General features: G+C 43.0%; 1 protein-coding gene across 4 annotated transcripts in view; it reads left to right on the plus strand.

Moving 5' to 3' along the window:
- The window catches only part of disp1 (dispatched homolog 1 (Drosophila)), a 423869-nt gene that overhangs the window by 59078 nt on the left and 349434 nt on the right, over positions 1–15357 (plus strand). For all 4 annotated transcript variants that reach the window (XM_041188528.1, XM_041188529.1, XM_041188531.1 and 1 more), the window contains one exon: positions 15076–15185. The gene's annotated coding sequence lies outside the window, so the exon portion shown is untranslated. The remainder of the gene's footprint in view (positions 1–15075; positions 15186–15357) is intronic.

The raw sequence follows: 15357 nt of genomic DNA on the forward strand, positions 1-15357 counted from the left end.
CCAATTGTAGCATCCTCTTGGCTAACTCCACTCAAACAGTGTTCAGACCCACTGCTCACTGCTATTCTAGTCTGTCTTTACTCACTGAACCACGGGATAGATCATATACAGGATTTCACTTGTGATTGTTGCAAATTTACTTGTTATTCTCAATGCAATATCTAGTTATGAAATTTTGATAAATTATTATGTTCATGATTCCTATATTTTTAATTGAACAGGTAAGGCACTCCCATCAAGACAGGGAGGAGGCAACTAAAGTGCTTCACAGGATGCTTGATTACTGATGTAGTTTCACTGTAATGAACTTCTAATTCTGGTATGAAGGATCAGATGACTAAAAATTGAGTGCTCCCCTTCAACACTGAAATTGAAATTCCCGTTCCCAACTTGATAATCTACTATTTAAGATGGTTAGAAAACAAGCATCCAGAATAATTCAATGAACAATTCATGGTACATTTTATCTGCCTTTTTCTTAATATGTTGGTAATGTTGGCAAGGCTCCATTTTATTGCTCATTCCTAATTGCCCTGAGAACTTAGTTGTGGGCCGCCTTGAACTGCTGCAGCGTTTGAACTCGACTTCAAAGAAAATAGGATAGAAATAAATGTGCCTGCACATGCAGACTATACATCAGTGTTACAAATTCAACTGTGCTGTACATATCTTTGTGGATGTTGCTTCTGTAAGAGATCTGAATCTCAAGGGGAGATGGTGGTTTGATGATAATGTCACTGGAGTTATAATCCAGAGGCCCAGGCTAATGTTTGGGTTCAAATCTCAACACGACAGCTGGTGGAACTTAAAAGTCAACTCATTAGTAAGTTCAGGTAAATTAATTGAAAGCTATTGTCAGTAATTAGACCACAAAACTGTTACCAATTGTCGTTTAAAAACTCATCTGCTTTAGTAATGTCCTTCAGGAAAGGAAATCTGCCATCCTTACCTGGCCTGGCCTACATGTGATCGCATACAGTGTGGTTGACCCTTAGCTGCCCTCTGCAATAGCCTAGGAGTGCACCATTACTGAAAAGTCAAAGTAAAAGCTGATGGATCACCTGGCATCGACCTAGCCACAGGAAACGACAATGGCACAGCCAGCAAACCTGCAAAGGCCTCCTTACAACATCTGTGTGCTTGTGCCAAAACTGGGAGATCTGCCCCTCAGACAAGTCGAGGAACAGCTTGACATACTCATACTCACGGAGTCATACCTTACAATGTCCCAGACACTACTGTTACGACCAGGGTGGGAGGAATTATCAAGTCCCATTACTCCACAGGCCAAACCATTAATTTAAATATTTAATTTTCTCACCGAAATGGCCAATTTTGTGCCGATACTTCAGAAGAAAAGGCACTTTGACCAGGCTTTTTTCAAAAAGCCTTTTTTCATAATGATTAATTTTTTCTTAAAACACAACTTCTTTTAACAAGTTACAAGTATTGTTTAGCATACAATTGTAATCGGGAAGTATAATTATTTATATATTCCTAAAGAATTTCCCCAGGGCTCACATAGGCACACATACAGACAGTCTCTCTGCAGAGATGGGCTTTGGAGGATGGTTGGTATAAAATAAAGGATAAAGTCCACAGGGTCTCAACACTGTCAACGTGGAGTTCCCTCGTGTGGTCCCAGTGGATGTCTGGAAGCTCTCACCAGAGGTTCAAACTTAAAGTTTGCCTCTGCCATGTGATTTCCTTTTTGTCTTCCAGCTTTTCATCAATTAAAGCTTTGAAGTTCAAAACAAACAACTCATTCTCAAGAACCATATAGGTCAGGTGACTTTTATTTATTTATTTATGGGATGTGGGCATCGCTGGCTCGCCCAGCGATTATTGCCCATCCCTAAATGCCCTTGCAAAGGTGATGGTGAGCTGCCTTCTTGAACCGCTGCAGTCCCTGTGGTGTAGGTTCACCCACAGTGCTGTTAGGGAGTTCCAGGACTTGGACCCAGAGAGAGTGAAGGAACGGCGATGTATTTCCAAGTCAGGCTGATGAGTGGCTTGGAGGAGAACTTCCAGGTGGTGGTGTTACCATGTATCTGCTACCCTTGTCCGTCTAGATGGTAGTGGTCGTGGGTTTGGAAGGTGCTGCCTAAAGAGCCTTGGTGAGTCTCTGCAGTGCACCTTGTCGATGGTACACGCTGCTGCCAATGTTCGTTGGTGGTGGAGGGAGTGAATGTTTGTGGAAGTGGTGTCAATCAAGCAGGCAACTTTGTCCTGGATAATGTCAAGTTTCATGAGTGTTTTGGGAGCTGCACTCATCCAAGCAAGTGGAGTGTATTCCATCACACTCCTGACTTGTGCCTTGTAGATAGTGGGCTGGCTTTGGAGAGTCAGGAGGTGAGTTACTTGCTGCAGGATTCCTAGCCTCTGACCTGCTCTTGTATCCACAGTATTTATATGGCTAGTCCAGTTTAGTTCAATTCACCGAACATCCTGACTTCTGACCTGACAATGGAAGGAAGGTCATTGATGAAGCAGCTGAAGATGGTTGGGCCTAGGACACTACCCTGAGGAACTGCTGCAGTGATGTCCTGGAGCTGAGATGACTGACCTCCAACAACCACAACCATCCTCCTTTGTGCTAGGTATGGCTCCAACTAGTGGAGAATTTTCCCCCTGATTCTCATTGACTCCTATTTTGCTCGGGCTCCTTGATGCCACTCGGTCAAATGCTGCCTTGATGTCAAAGGCAGTCACTCCCGCCTCACCTCGGGAGTCCAGCTCTTTTTCCCAAGCTTGAACCAAAGTTGTAATGCAGTCAGAAGCTGAGTGACCCTGGCAGAACCCAAACTGAGCATCAGTGAGCAGTTTATTGCTAAGGAAGTGCTGCTTGATAGCACTGCTGATGACTCCTTCCAGCACTTTACTGATGATCGAGAGTAGACTGAAGAGGCGGTAATTGGCTGGGTTGGATTTTCCTGCTTTTCGTGTATAGGACATTAGTGGGCAATTTTCTACAATGCTGGGCAGATGCCAGTATTGTGGCTGTAATGGAACAGCTTGGCGAGGGGCACGGCAAGTCCTGCAGCACAAGTCTTCAGTGCTATTGCCGGAATATTGTCAGGGCCCATAGCCTTTGCACTATCCAGTGCCTTTTGCCATGTCTTATTATCATGTGGAAGGAATTGAATCGGCTGAAGACTGACACATGTGAAGCTGGGGACCTCCAGAGGGGGCCGAGATGGATCATCCACTTGGCATTTCTGGCTGAAGATTGTAGCAAAAGCTTCAGCCTTACCTTTTGCACTGATGTCCTGGGCTCCTCCATCATTCAGAATGGGGGTATTTGTGGAGCCTCCTCCTCCAGTGAGTTGTTTAATTGTCCATCACCATTCATGACTGGATATGGCGGGACTGCAGAGCTTAGATCTGATCCGTTCGTTGTGGAATCGCTTATTTCTGTCCATTACTTGCTGTTTGCATGCAAATAATCCTCTGTTGTAGATTCACCAAGTTACCACCTCATATTTAGGTATGCCCGGTGCTGCTCCTGGCATGCCCTCCTGCACTCTTCGTTGAACCAGGGTTGATCCCCTAGCTTGGGGGTAATGATAGAGTGGGGGATGTGCTGGGCCACGAGGTTACAGATTGTGATCGAGTACAATTCTGCTGCTACTGATGACCCACAGAGGCTCATGGATGCTCAGGCTTGAGTTGCTAGATCTGTTCAAAGTCTATCACATTTAGCACACAACACGATGGAGGGCACCCTCAGTGTAAAGGTGGGACTTCGTCTGCACAAAGACTGTGCTGTGGTCACTCCTACTGATACTGTCATGAACAGATGCATCTGCGGCAGGCAGGTTGTTGAGGATGAGGTCAAGTATGTTTTTACCATTTGGTTCCCTCATCACATGCAGCAGACCTAGTCCAGCAGCTTTGTCCTTTAGGACCGGGCCAGCTCGGTCTATGGTGGTGCTACCGAGTCATTCTTGATGGACATTCAAGTCCCCCACCCAAGGTTCATTCTGCACCCTTGCCACCCTCTGTTTCCTTCAAGTGGTGCTCAACATAGAGGAGCACTGATTCATCAGCTGAGGGGGAGGCAGTAAATGATAATCAGCAGGAGCTTCCCTTGCCCATGTTTAGCCTGATGCCATGAGACTTCACGGGGGCCAGAGTTGATTTTGAGGACTCCCAGGGCAATTCTTTCCCGGCTGTGCCGCCAGCTCTGCTGGGCCTGTCTTGCCGGTGGGAGAGGACATACCCAGGGATGCTAACGGTTGTGTCTGGAACTTTATCTATAAGGTATGATTCTGTGAGTATGACTTTTTTCAGGTTGTTGCTTGACTAGACTGAGACAGCTTTCCCAATTTTGGCACTAGCCCCTAGGTGCTAGTAAGGATAGCTTTGTAAGGTCAGCAGAGCTGGGTTTGCCCTTGTCGTTTCGAGTGCCTAGGGCATACCGTGTAGTCTGTCCGGTTTCATTCTTTTTATTGACTTTTTATTGGTTTGATACAACTGAGTAGCTTGCTAGGCCATTTCAGAGGGCATTTAAGAGTCAACCACATTACTCTGGATCTGGAGTCACATATAGGCTAGACCAGGTAAGGACTGCAGACATTTCTCGGAAGACCCCTGCTTGTTGGAAGTTCCAAGGTGAACTTAGGAACTTCTTTTAAAAAATCCCAGGCTAGCATCAAAATGTATAGTTAATGCCAAGTTCTTCCATTTTGTAAATTCAGTCTGGAGAAGTATGATTCCAACATGCCTCCGCCCTTAAGAGATGAAGCACCATTTCCAAAAGTGTTTCATCGCAAGCTATACAGAAAAAGATATGTACAACATATAAAACAAAATTCAAACAGGCACTCACGCAGCCATTCATTCCTTATACAGATTCAGTTTTCTGACTTTCCTGCTTTCTGGACAATTATAAACAAGTTTACATTCTTGATAATGCATCAGCGATTATATTATCTTTTCCAGCAATATGAACAATTTTTATGTTTATAAGGCTGTATGAGCAAGCCCCACCAGAACAGTCTGTCATCTGAGACTTAAAATGTTTCCACAAAGGCCAAAGGGTTATGGTCAGTATATAATAATGTTTCTTTACAGCCATGAGGGATATGTACCTCAAAATGCTTAAGAGCCAGTAACAATCCCAAGGTTTAAGTTTCTACTATAGAATATCTCTTTTGATGCCGATTTTGTTTTTTCAGACTTGGCATAGGCTTCCCTATGTCCGATTCATCTTCTCGCAATAAGACTGCACCCACCCCTAAGTCACTAGCATTGATTGTCAGCTTGAAGGGTTTAGTGAAATTAGGGATGGCAAATACTGGTTCATTAGTTAGAACAGCCTTCAGCTTCTCAAAAGCTGTCTGGCACTCTCTTGACCATACCACCTTTGCTTTCTCTTGCAACAAAATCCGTCAGAGTCACTATTGTGCTGAAGTTTGGCACAAATTTACAAAAGAAAGTGCACATCTCTAAAAAGCTCATGATTTCCCTTTTAGTTTTAGGGAATTCCATCAAAGCTTGTACCTTCCCTATCCTCGGCAAAGACTTGTCCCTACCCTATGATATGCCCTAAAAAAAGTTACTCGTGCTTTTGCGAACTCACTTTTTGCACGGTGTATTACTAGATTTGCTGACTGTAATTGTTTAAATAAGGCTTCCAGTTGTTTTAAATGGCCTTTCCATATGTTGCTATAAACTAATACATCATCCAAGTAAACCACACAGTTAGGAACATTAGTAATCACCTGATTCATTAGCCTTTTAAAAGTGACTGTATCATATTTTAGTGGCATTACTCGGTATTAGTATAGCCCATTTGGCATGACAAAAGCCAATACCTCCTTAGTTCGCGACGTTAAAGATACCTGCCAGTACCCTTTCAACAATTCATCTTAGTAAGACACATGGTACTGCCAACCCTGTCAAGACCCTTAACGCGAGGAGAATTCACAATGAAGTGGATGAATTAACTGTGCAAATAGATGTGAACAGGTATGATATAGTTGGGATTACGGAGACATGGCTGCAGGGTGACCAGGGATGGGAACTGAACATCCAGGGATATTCAGTATTTAGGAAGGACAGACAAAAAGAAAAAGGTGGTGGAGTTGCATTGCTGGTTAAAGAGGAAATTAGTGCAATAGTGAGGAAAGATATTAGCTCCGATGATGTGAAATCTGTATCGGTAGAGCTGAGAAATGCTATGGGGCAAAAAATGTTAGTGGGTGTTGTATATAGACCCCCAAACTGTAGTGGTGATGTTGGAATGGCATTAAATGGGAAATTAGAGATGTATGCAATAAAGGAACATATGTAATTATGGGTGACTTTAATCTGCATATAGATTGGGCAAATCAAATTAGTAACAATACCGTAGAGGAGGAATTCCTGGAGTGTATACAGGATGGTTTTCTGGACCAATATGTTGAGGAACCAACTAGAGAACAGGCCATCCTAGACTGGGTATTGTGTAATGAGAAAGGAATAATTGGCAATCTAGTTGTGCGAGGCCCCTTGGGGATGAGCGACCATAAATATGATAGAATTCTTTATCAAGATGGAGAGTGATATAGATGACTCTGAGACTAGGGTCCTGAATCTTAATAAAGGAAACTATGATGGTATGAAATGTGAGTTGGCTATGATGGATTGGGAAATGTCACTTAAAGGGATGACGGTGGATAGACAATGGCAAACATTCAAAGAGCGCATGGGTGAACTGCAACAATTGTTTATTCCTGTCTGGCGCAAATGTAAAATAGGAAAGGTGGCCAAACCATGGCTTACAAGGGAAATTAGAGATAGTATTAGATACAAGGAAGAGGCGTACAAATTGACCAGAAAAAAACAGCAGACCTGAGGATTAGGAGCAGTATAGAATTCAGCAAAGGTGGACCAAGGGATTGATTAAGAAGGGGAAAATAGAGTACGAGAGTAAGCTTGCGGGGAACATAAAAACTGACTGTAAAAGTTTCCAAAGGTATGTGAAGAGAAAAAGATTGGTGAAGACAACTGTAGGTCCCTTACAGTCAGAAACAGGGGAATTTATAATGGGGAACAAAGAAATGGCTGACCAACTAAATACATACTTTGGTTCTGTCTTCACAAAGGAGGACACAAATAACATACCAGAAATGTTGGGGAACACAGAGTTTAGTGAGAGGGAGGAACTAAAAGAAATCAGCATTAGTAGGGAAATGATGTTAGAGAAATTGATAGGATTGAAGTCTTACAAATCCCCAGAGCCTGATAATCGACATCCCAGAGTACTTAAGGAAGTGGCCCTAGAAATAGTGGATGCATTGGTGGTCATCTTCTGAGATTCTGTAGACTCTGGAACACTTCCTACAGACTGGAGGGTACCTAATGTAACCCCACTATTTAAAAAGGGAGGTAGAGAGAAAGCAGGGAACTATAGACCAGTCAGCCTGATGTCGGTAGTGGGGAAAATTCTGGAGTCCATTATAAAAGATTTAATAGCTGAGCACTTGGAAAACAGTGGCAGAATCGGACAGAATCAGCATGGATTTACGAAAGGGAAATCATGCTTGACAAGTCTATTGGAATTTTTCGCGGATGTAACCAGTAGAGTTGATGAGGGGGAGCCAGTGGATGTGGTTTATTTGGACTTTCAGAAGGCTTTTGACAAAGTCCCACATAAGAGATTAGCGTGTAAAATTAAATTACATAGGATCGGGGGTAGTGTATTGAGATGAATAGACAACTGGTTGGCAGACAGGAAACAAAGAGTAGGAATAAATGGGTCTTTTTCCGAATGGCAGGCAGTGACTAGTGGGGTAGCGCAGGGATTGGTGCTGGGACCCCAGCTATTCACAATATATATAATTATGATTTAGATGAGGGAACTAAATGTAATATCTCCAAATTTGCAGATAACACAAAGCTGGGTGGGAGGGTGAGCTGTGAGGAGGATGCAGAGATGCTTCAGTGTGATTTGGACAAGCTGAGTGAGTGGGCAAGTGCTTGGCAGATGCAATATAATGTGGATAAATGTGAGGTTATCCACTTTGGTAGCAAAAACAGGAAGGCAGATTATTATCTGAGTGGTTATAAATTGAGAGAGGGGAATGTGCAACGAAATCTAGGTGTCCTCGTACACCAGTCGTTGAAGGTAAGCATGCATGTGCAACAGGCAGTAAAGAAGGCAAATGGTATGTTGGCCTTCATAGTGAGAGGATTCGAGTACAGAAGCAGAGATGTCTTGCTGCAACTGTACAGGGCCTTGGTGAGACCATACCTAGAATATTGTGTGCAGTTTTGGTCTCCTTACCTGAGGAAGGATGTTCTTGCTATAGAGGGAGTGCAGCGAAGGTTTACCAGACTGATTCCTGGGATGGCAGGACTGACATATGAGGAGAGATTGAGTTGGTTAGGATTGTGTGCAATGGAGTTCAGATGAATGAGGGGGAGGATCTCATAGAAACCTATAAAATTCTAACAGGACTAGACAGGGTAGATGCGGGAAGGATGTTCCCGATGATGGGGGAGTCCCGAACCAGGGGTCTCAGTCTGAGGATAGAGGGTATACCATTTAGGACTGAGATGAGGAGAAATTTCTTCATCCAGAGTGTGTTGAGCCTGTGGAAATCACTACCGCAGAAAGTAGTTGAGACCGAAACATTGTATGTTTTCAAGAAGGAGTTAGGTATAGCTCTTGGGGTGAAAGGGATCAAAGGATATGAGGAGAAAGCAGGAGCAGATTATTGAGTTGGATAATCAGCCATGATAATAATGAATAGCGGAGCAGGCTCGAAGGGCCAAATGGCCTACTCATTTTGTCTATGTTTCTATGTAAGACATTCTTCTAGATGGTAGATTGGGTAGGAATCAATTTTTGTTAGTGTATTAACTTTAGTCTAAGCAGAACCTGTTTGACCCATCAGGTTTAGGCACTAACACTGCTGGAGAACATCAGCTGCTTTTACTATGCTCAATTAGGTGATTTTCTAACATATATTGAATTTCTGCAGTCACTTGAGTTTGTTTCTCTGATTTAAACAATAAGGTTGTTGCTTTATAACAGAAAATTCCCCTACATCCACATCATGTGTGGCTAAAATTGTAGACCCTGGTTTGTCCCTACAGATCCCTTTAAATTCTGTAAATAACCTCACTAGATCCTCTTGTCCTATATTTAAGTATGAAAATATGGTATCTAACTGCCCTAATATTTCAATGTTACGAAGATCAATTTGTAAACAGTCTGTCGCCTCCTGCCTCACTTTCACACTTTTGTCCTCCACTATGCTTACAACCTGACATATTTGCTCTTTCCTATCTTCCTCCCTGCGATGGTATTGTTTTAACGTATTGAGATGACACAGCTGATTCTTTCCTACGATCTGGGCTATTTATCAAATTATTTACTTCACTAACCCTCTTAATTACCTTGTATGGGCCACTGAAACATGTTTTCAGAGGTTCCCCTGTAATGGCAATAATACTAAAACTTCATCCCCTGGCTGTAATATTCAGGTCACAGCTTACTTATCTACCCATTCTTTAACTTTGTTTGAGAAACTTTTAAGATGTTCTTGAGCCACTTTTCAGGCTCCCATGAACTATCCCTGGAACACGGAAGCATAATCTAACATAGACGATTTGTCTTTCTCTCCTAAAAATTTTTCTTTCCTTAATTTCAGAGGATCTCTTATCTCGTGTCTGTAAATTAATTCATAAGGGCTAAAATAAGTAGATTCATTTGGTAAATCTCAGGTAGCAAATAAAGGAAAATCCAGTCCTTTGTTTCAGTCATTGGGATATTCATGACAATATGCTTTAATCATTGTTTTGAGAGTTTGATGGTACCTCTTTAAAGTTCCCTGTGTTTGTGGATGATATGCTGGACTTTAAATGTTTTATACCCAAACTACTCATTATGTTCTGACAAATTTTAGACATAAAATTGCTCCTTGATCTAACTGGATCTCTATTGGTAATCCATATCGAGTAAAAATAGTATTAACTTCTCTACCACTACTTTAACCATAGTTGTTCTTAAAGGGGTGGCATCTGGAAATTGAGTTGGCATATCCATACTGCTGTCCTGCTTTCGTTTTTGGTAACGGTCCCACACAGTCCACTAACACTTTGCTGAATGGTTCTTCAAAAACTGGTATGGGGAAGTGGTGGCATCGTGGAATTGTCACTGGGCTAGTATTCCAGAGATCCAGGGTGCTGTTCTGTGGACCTGGGTTTGAATCCCACCACAGCAGATGGTGAAATTTGACTTCAGTAAAAGTCTGAAATTAAAGTCTATTGATGACCCATCTGGTTCACTAATGTCCTTTACGGGAGGAAATCTGCTGCCTTTACCTGGTCTGGCCTACATATGACTCCAGACCTACAATGTGGTGGACTCTTAAATGCCCTCTGAACGAGGGAAATCAGGGATAAATGCTGGCCTAGCCAGTGACACCCACATCCCATGAACGAATTTAAAAAAAAACAAGGGTGCCGATTTGATTGCATGTAGTGGTTTTCCTACCATCTGGCATGTATGGCACATTTTACAAAACTGCACCTTATGTCCTTATGAAGACCTGTCCAGTAAAACTGCCAGTTTGTTCGCTTGAGTTTTCCATATCTCTAATGTCCTGCCAAAGGAATTTCATGTGCTATCCGGAATATCTTTTTATGATATTTGGGCAGTACCACTACCTGATGAACAAGTGTCCACTCCTCATCTGCAGGTCTGTGAAGAGGTCTCCACTTCCTCATTAGAATTCCATTTCTAATATATTCTGGAACTTCCTTAGCCTTAGCTTCAGTTTGGGTTGATTGTGCTACTTAATTCTGGATCACCTTGTTGAGCCTCAACCAGGGAAGATTTGTTAGCTCCTAGCCAAGCTGTTCCAGTACGGCTAGAACACTGGCATCTACCTGGTTTATGTGGAAAATTGCCCAGCTATGTCCTGTATACAAAAAGCAGGACAAATCTAACCCGGCCAATTACTGCCCCTTCAGTTTGCTCTCGATTGCCAGTAAAGCGAAGGGGTGATCAACGGTGTTATCAAGCGGCACTTGTTTAGCAATAACCTGCTCACTGACGCCCAGTTTAGGATCTGCCAAGGCTTCTCAGCTCCTGATCTCATTACAGCCTTGGTTTAAACATGGACAAAACAGCCGAACTCCTGAGGTGAGGTGAGAGTGTCTGCCCTTGACATCAAGGCCACATTTGACCGAGTGTGGCATCAAGGAGCCCTAGCAAAACTGGAATCAATGGAATCGGGGAATCTCTCTGCTGGTTGGAGTCATGTCTAGCGCAAAGGAAGATGATTGTGATCGCTGGAGGTAAGTCATCTAAGCTCCAGGACGTCACTGCAGGAGTTCCTCAGGGTGGTGTCCTGGGCCCAACTACCTTCAGCTGCTTCATCAATGACCTTCCTTCCATTGTGAGGTCAGAAGTGGGGATATTCACTGATGATTGCACAATGTTCAGCACCGTTTGTGACGACTCAGACACTGAAGCTGTTCATGTCCAGATGACCAGACAATGAACAGAACTAGCCATATAAATACTGTGGCTACAAGAGCAAGACAGGAGCTAGGAATTGTGCGACAAGTAACTCACCTCCTAACTCCTCAAAGCATGTCCACCATCTACAAGGCACAAGTGAAGACTGTGATGGAATACTCCCCGCTTGCCTGGATGAGTGCAGCTCCCACAACGCTCAAGAAGCTTCATACCATTCAGGACAAAGCAGCCCGCTTGATTGGCACCACGTCTACAAACATCCACTCCCTCCACCACTGACGCACAGTGGCAGCAGTGTGTATCATTTCCAAGATGCACTGCAGGGCGCCTTAGGCAGCACCTCCCAAACCCACCCCCACTTTCACCTGGAAGGACAAGGGCAGCAGATAGATGGGAACACCACCACCTGGAAGTTCCCCTTCAAGCCATTCATCATCCTGACTTGGAAATATATCACTGTTCCTTCACTGTCGCTGGGTCAAAATCCTGGAACTCCCTTCCTAACAGCACTGTGGGTGTACCTACACCACATGGACTGCAGCGGTTCAAGAAGGTAGCTCACCACCACCTTCTGAAGGGCAACTAGGGATGTGCAATAAATGCTGGCCTTGCCAGTGACACCTACATCCCTTGAATGAATGATAAAAAGAAACTTTCCAACATGATGGGAATGGGTTGGAGGGGTGGAAGTTTTACAGGCAAGGGAAGACAAGTTCGGGTGCTTGCGAGGAGTTAAATCCCTTAAAAGTGACATCATGTGACATCATTTTGTCATTTACCCCTGATCTAGTCATATCTTTTGTTTAATAATTTGACCCTGTACAGCTAACCAGCATATCATTTAATCTCTCTTCTCCTGCACCTGATCACAGACCTTCCCTTTTGTTCTTTTCCCACCCTCCCCCTTTCACTTGCTTAAACCTATTGCACTTTAGCTTTTTTAAGTTTTCAAAAAATGTATTCAGCCATGGGATGTGAACATCCCAGCAGACCAAAATTTATTGCCCATCCCTAATTTTTCTTAAGAAGGTGTAGTCCATGTGGCTTCGATATACCCACAGTGCTGTTAGGGAGGGAGTTCTAGGTTTTTGACTCACGACGGGTTCCAGTTGAGGAACAGTGATATAGTTCTAAATCAGGGTGCTGAGTGACCTGGAGCAGAACTTGTAGGTGGTGTTGTTCCCATGAGTCTGCTGCCCTTGTGCTATCGAAGAAGTGTTGGTGAATTGCTGCAGTGTATCTTGTAGATAGTGGCAATAGTGTGTACTGTGTATGGGTGGAAAGAGTGGATGTTTAAGGTGATGGATGGGGTGCCAGTCAAGAGGGCTGCTTTGTCCCGGATGGTGTCAAGCTTCTCGAGTGTTGGTGGAGCTGCAGGCAAGTAGAGACTGTACCATCACACTGACCTATGCCTTGTTGATGTGGACAGGATTTGGGGAGGCAGGAAGTGAGTTAATTGCCACGGGGGTTGAATTCCCAGCCACTGACCTGCTGTTGTAACCATGGTATTAATATGTCTGGTTGAGTTCAGTTTCTGGTCAATGGTAACCCCAAGGTTGTTGTTGTTGTGGGATTCAGGGATGGCAATGCTATAGAATGTCATGGGGAGATGGTTAGATTCTCTTGTTGGAGATGGTCATTGCCTGGCAATTGTGTGGCACAAATGTTACTTGCCATTTGTCAGCCCAAGTCTGAATGTTGTCCAGGTCTTGCTGCATTTGGACATGGACTGCTTCAGTCACAAATGGTGCTGAACATTGTGCAAACATCAGGGAATATCCCCACTTCTGACCTTATGATAGAAGGAAGGTCATTGATGAAGCACCTAAAGATGGTACTGATGAAAGACCACAGACCTGAAACACTAACTCCACAAATGCTGCCGAACTTGCTAAATATTTCCAACATTTTCTGTATTAATTGATTTGCTTACTTAGTGTTTGGAGAAAACTTCGGAGCCAGCAGATTAACCACCTCATCTATCCATCATCTCAGTCTCTTTTTAAATATTGGTGTAAATGCATTACTTTAAAATAAGTTTACAAGTATCTTGTTTTCCCAAATAAAAATAGCTGGAAAAACTCAGCAGATCTGACAGCATCTGCGGAGAGGAACACAGTTAACATTTCGAGTCCGTACAACTCTTCATCAGAACTGAGGAAAAATATTTTTATTTTTGTTTCAGATTTCCAGCATCTGTAGTATTTTTGCTTTTATCTTGTTTTCCCAAGGTGTCTCTGTGGGGAAAATAATCAAAGTGTTCCAAATTATGGTCTGTGCTTGAGCAGTGTAGAAAGAGCTTCATTCTGTAATCAGTGATGTAGTTGGTCGTGTATTATATGCTGATAATGGCTGAAAACATAATGGAATTGGCCTCCGACACCAGTTCACCCCAAAAACTTGCCAAGCCTTCTTAAGAAAAGATATACTTCTGTGAAAAGAAAAGATATACTTCTGTGAAAAGAAAAGATATACTTCTGTGAAGCCTTGGCTTCATGTACTAATGTATGGCACCACTGAAGGGTGGAATGTAGTTCCTTGCTCATGATTTTTCTTACAAGTTCCTAATGACAAGTAGAGATTAAATGTGCTCTGGTGACTAAAACAAGTTGGTGTGTCACCATTGATTTACAGCACAATTTCATTTGTCACTTGTAGGCTGATTTTTTTTTTATTGTTTTACAGCACTATTAATATAAGAGCTGAGACCAATCCTATTTTCTTACCCCACCCCCTGCAAAATATTCACATATGCACAAGCGGATACCAAGCCCCCCCCCCCTCTCTCCTTAACTCCTACAAGGCTGAGATGAGTTAACTTAGTACAGATCTGGTCTCGATGGTTCATTACCAAATCAGCTGGTTGCGTCTATCTACCGAGCCATCAGGGAGCAAATTGTTCAACGACCAGCCTGCAGACTGCAATTTATGGCATACTTGAAGCATAGGTGCCTCTGTGTTCCTGGAAGAGCTAGAGCACATGATAGATTATTAGGTTGTAACTACGTAGCTGGATGCCGCATAATAACGTTGCGCTTTCTCTCTGTCAGCTGTTTGCTGTCCCCAGTGTGTGAAATCATGTTCATCTTTTTCCCACTAAGTGACTGTGCCAGTATTGTGCAGAGCTAATCCCTCACAATATTGTGCTTTCTTTTTTACTTGCCTATTTATTCCTCCTTAATTTCCCTTTTGAATATACTAACTCCATCTGAAAGGCTGGATAGGGATCTGTTCCTATATTCCCAGATTTCCACCAATAATTCGACACCTGAATTGTCATAAGCAACCTGGGCATTCGCCCTTCTTGTGGCTTAGTGTTTCATGTCTTGACTGACCCATGACAGATTTATGCTTCACCATGTGGGAATGGGTGCTTGTGTGGGAATGGGTGCTTGTGCTTGTACCTCACTGTGTACTTTGACATACTACCCCATTGTTCTGATGAAGAATTGCCACTAAAGTATCAGCAGATCCTTTTTTCACGTTCTGACTGACTACTGTCAATTTCCAGCTTTTATGATTTCCCTTAATCTGTTGCAACATGTACTTTCCATATACTGTGCTGATCTAACAAATTCTCTCTTGTCTCCTTTCAGATTGCTGAAGGTGTGCTGGTCTACTTGATGCAAATGGAACAGCTGGAAAATATTTGCTCATTTGATCATCTTTGTGCTTGACCCAAAATAAAGTTTGCCTTCGAACAACTGTAAGTCTTTTTGGGGTTTTTGACTGATAATTATGTAATATGGTACGATTGAGAAGATTAGCATGTTGCATGACAGTTTGATAATGAACTACGAAGTAGCATAAGCAGCTGAGCACATGATGCTAAACAGTTCTGATTCCATCACTGACTTAACTCCAGCTTATTTGCCTTG

This window comes from Carcharodon carcharias, chromosome 5, assembly GCF_017639515.1.
Source record: "Carcharodon carcharias isolate sCarCar2 chromosome 5, sCarCar2.pri, whole genome shotgun sequence".
Taxonomy (NCBI): Eukaryota; Metazoa; Chordata; class Chondrichthyes; order Lamniformes; family Lamnidae; genus Carcharodon; species Carcharodon carcharias.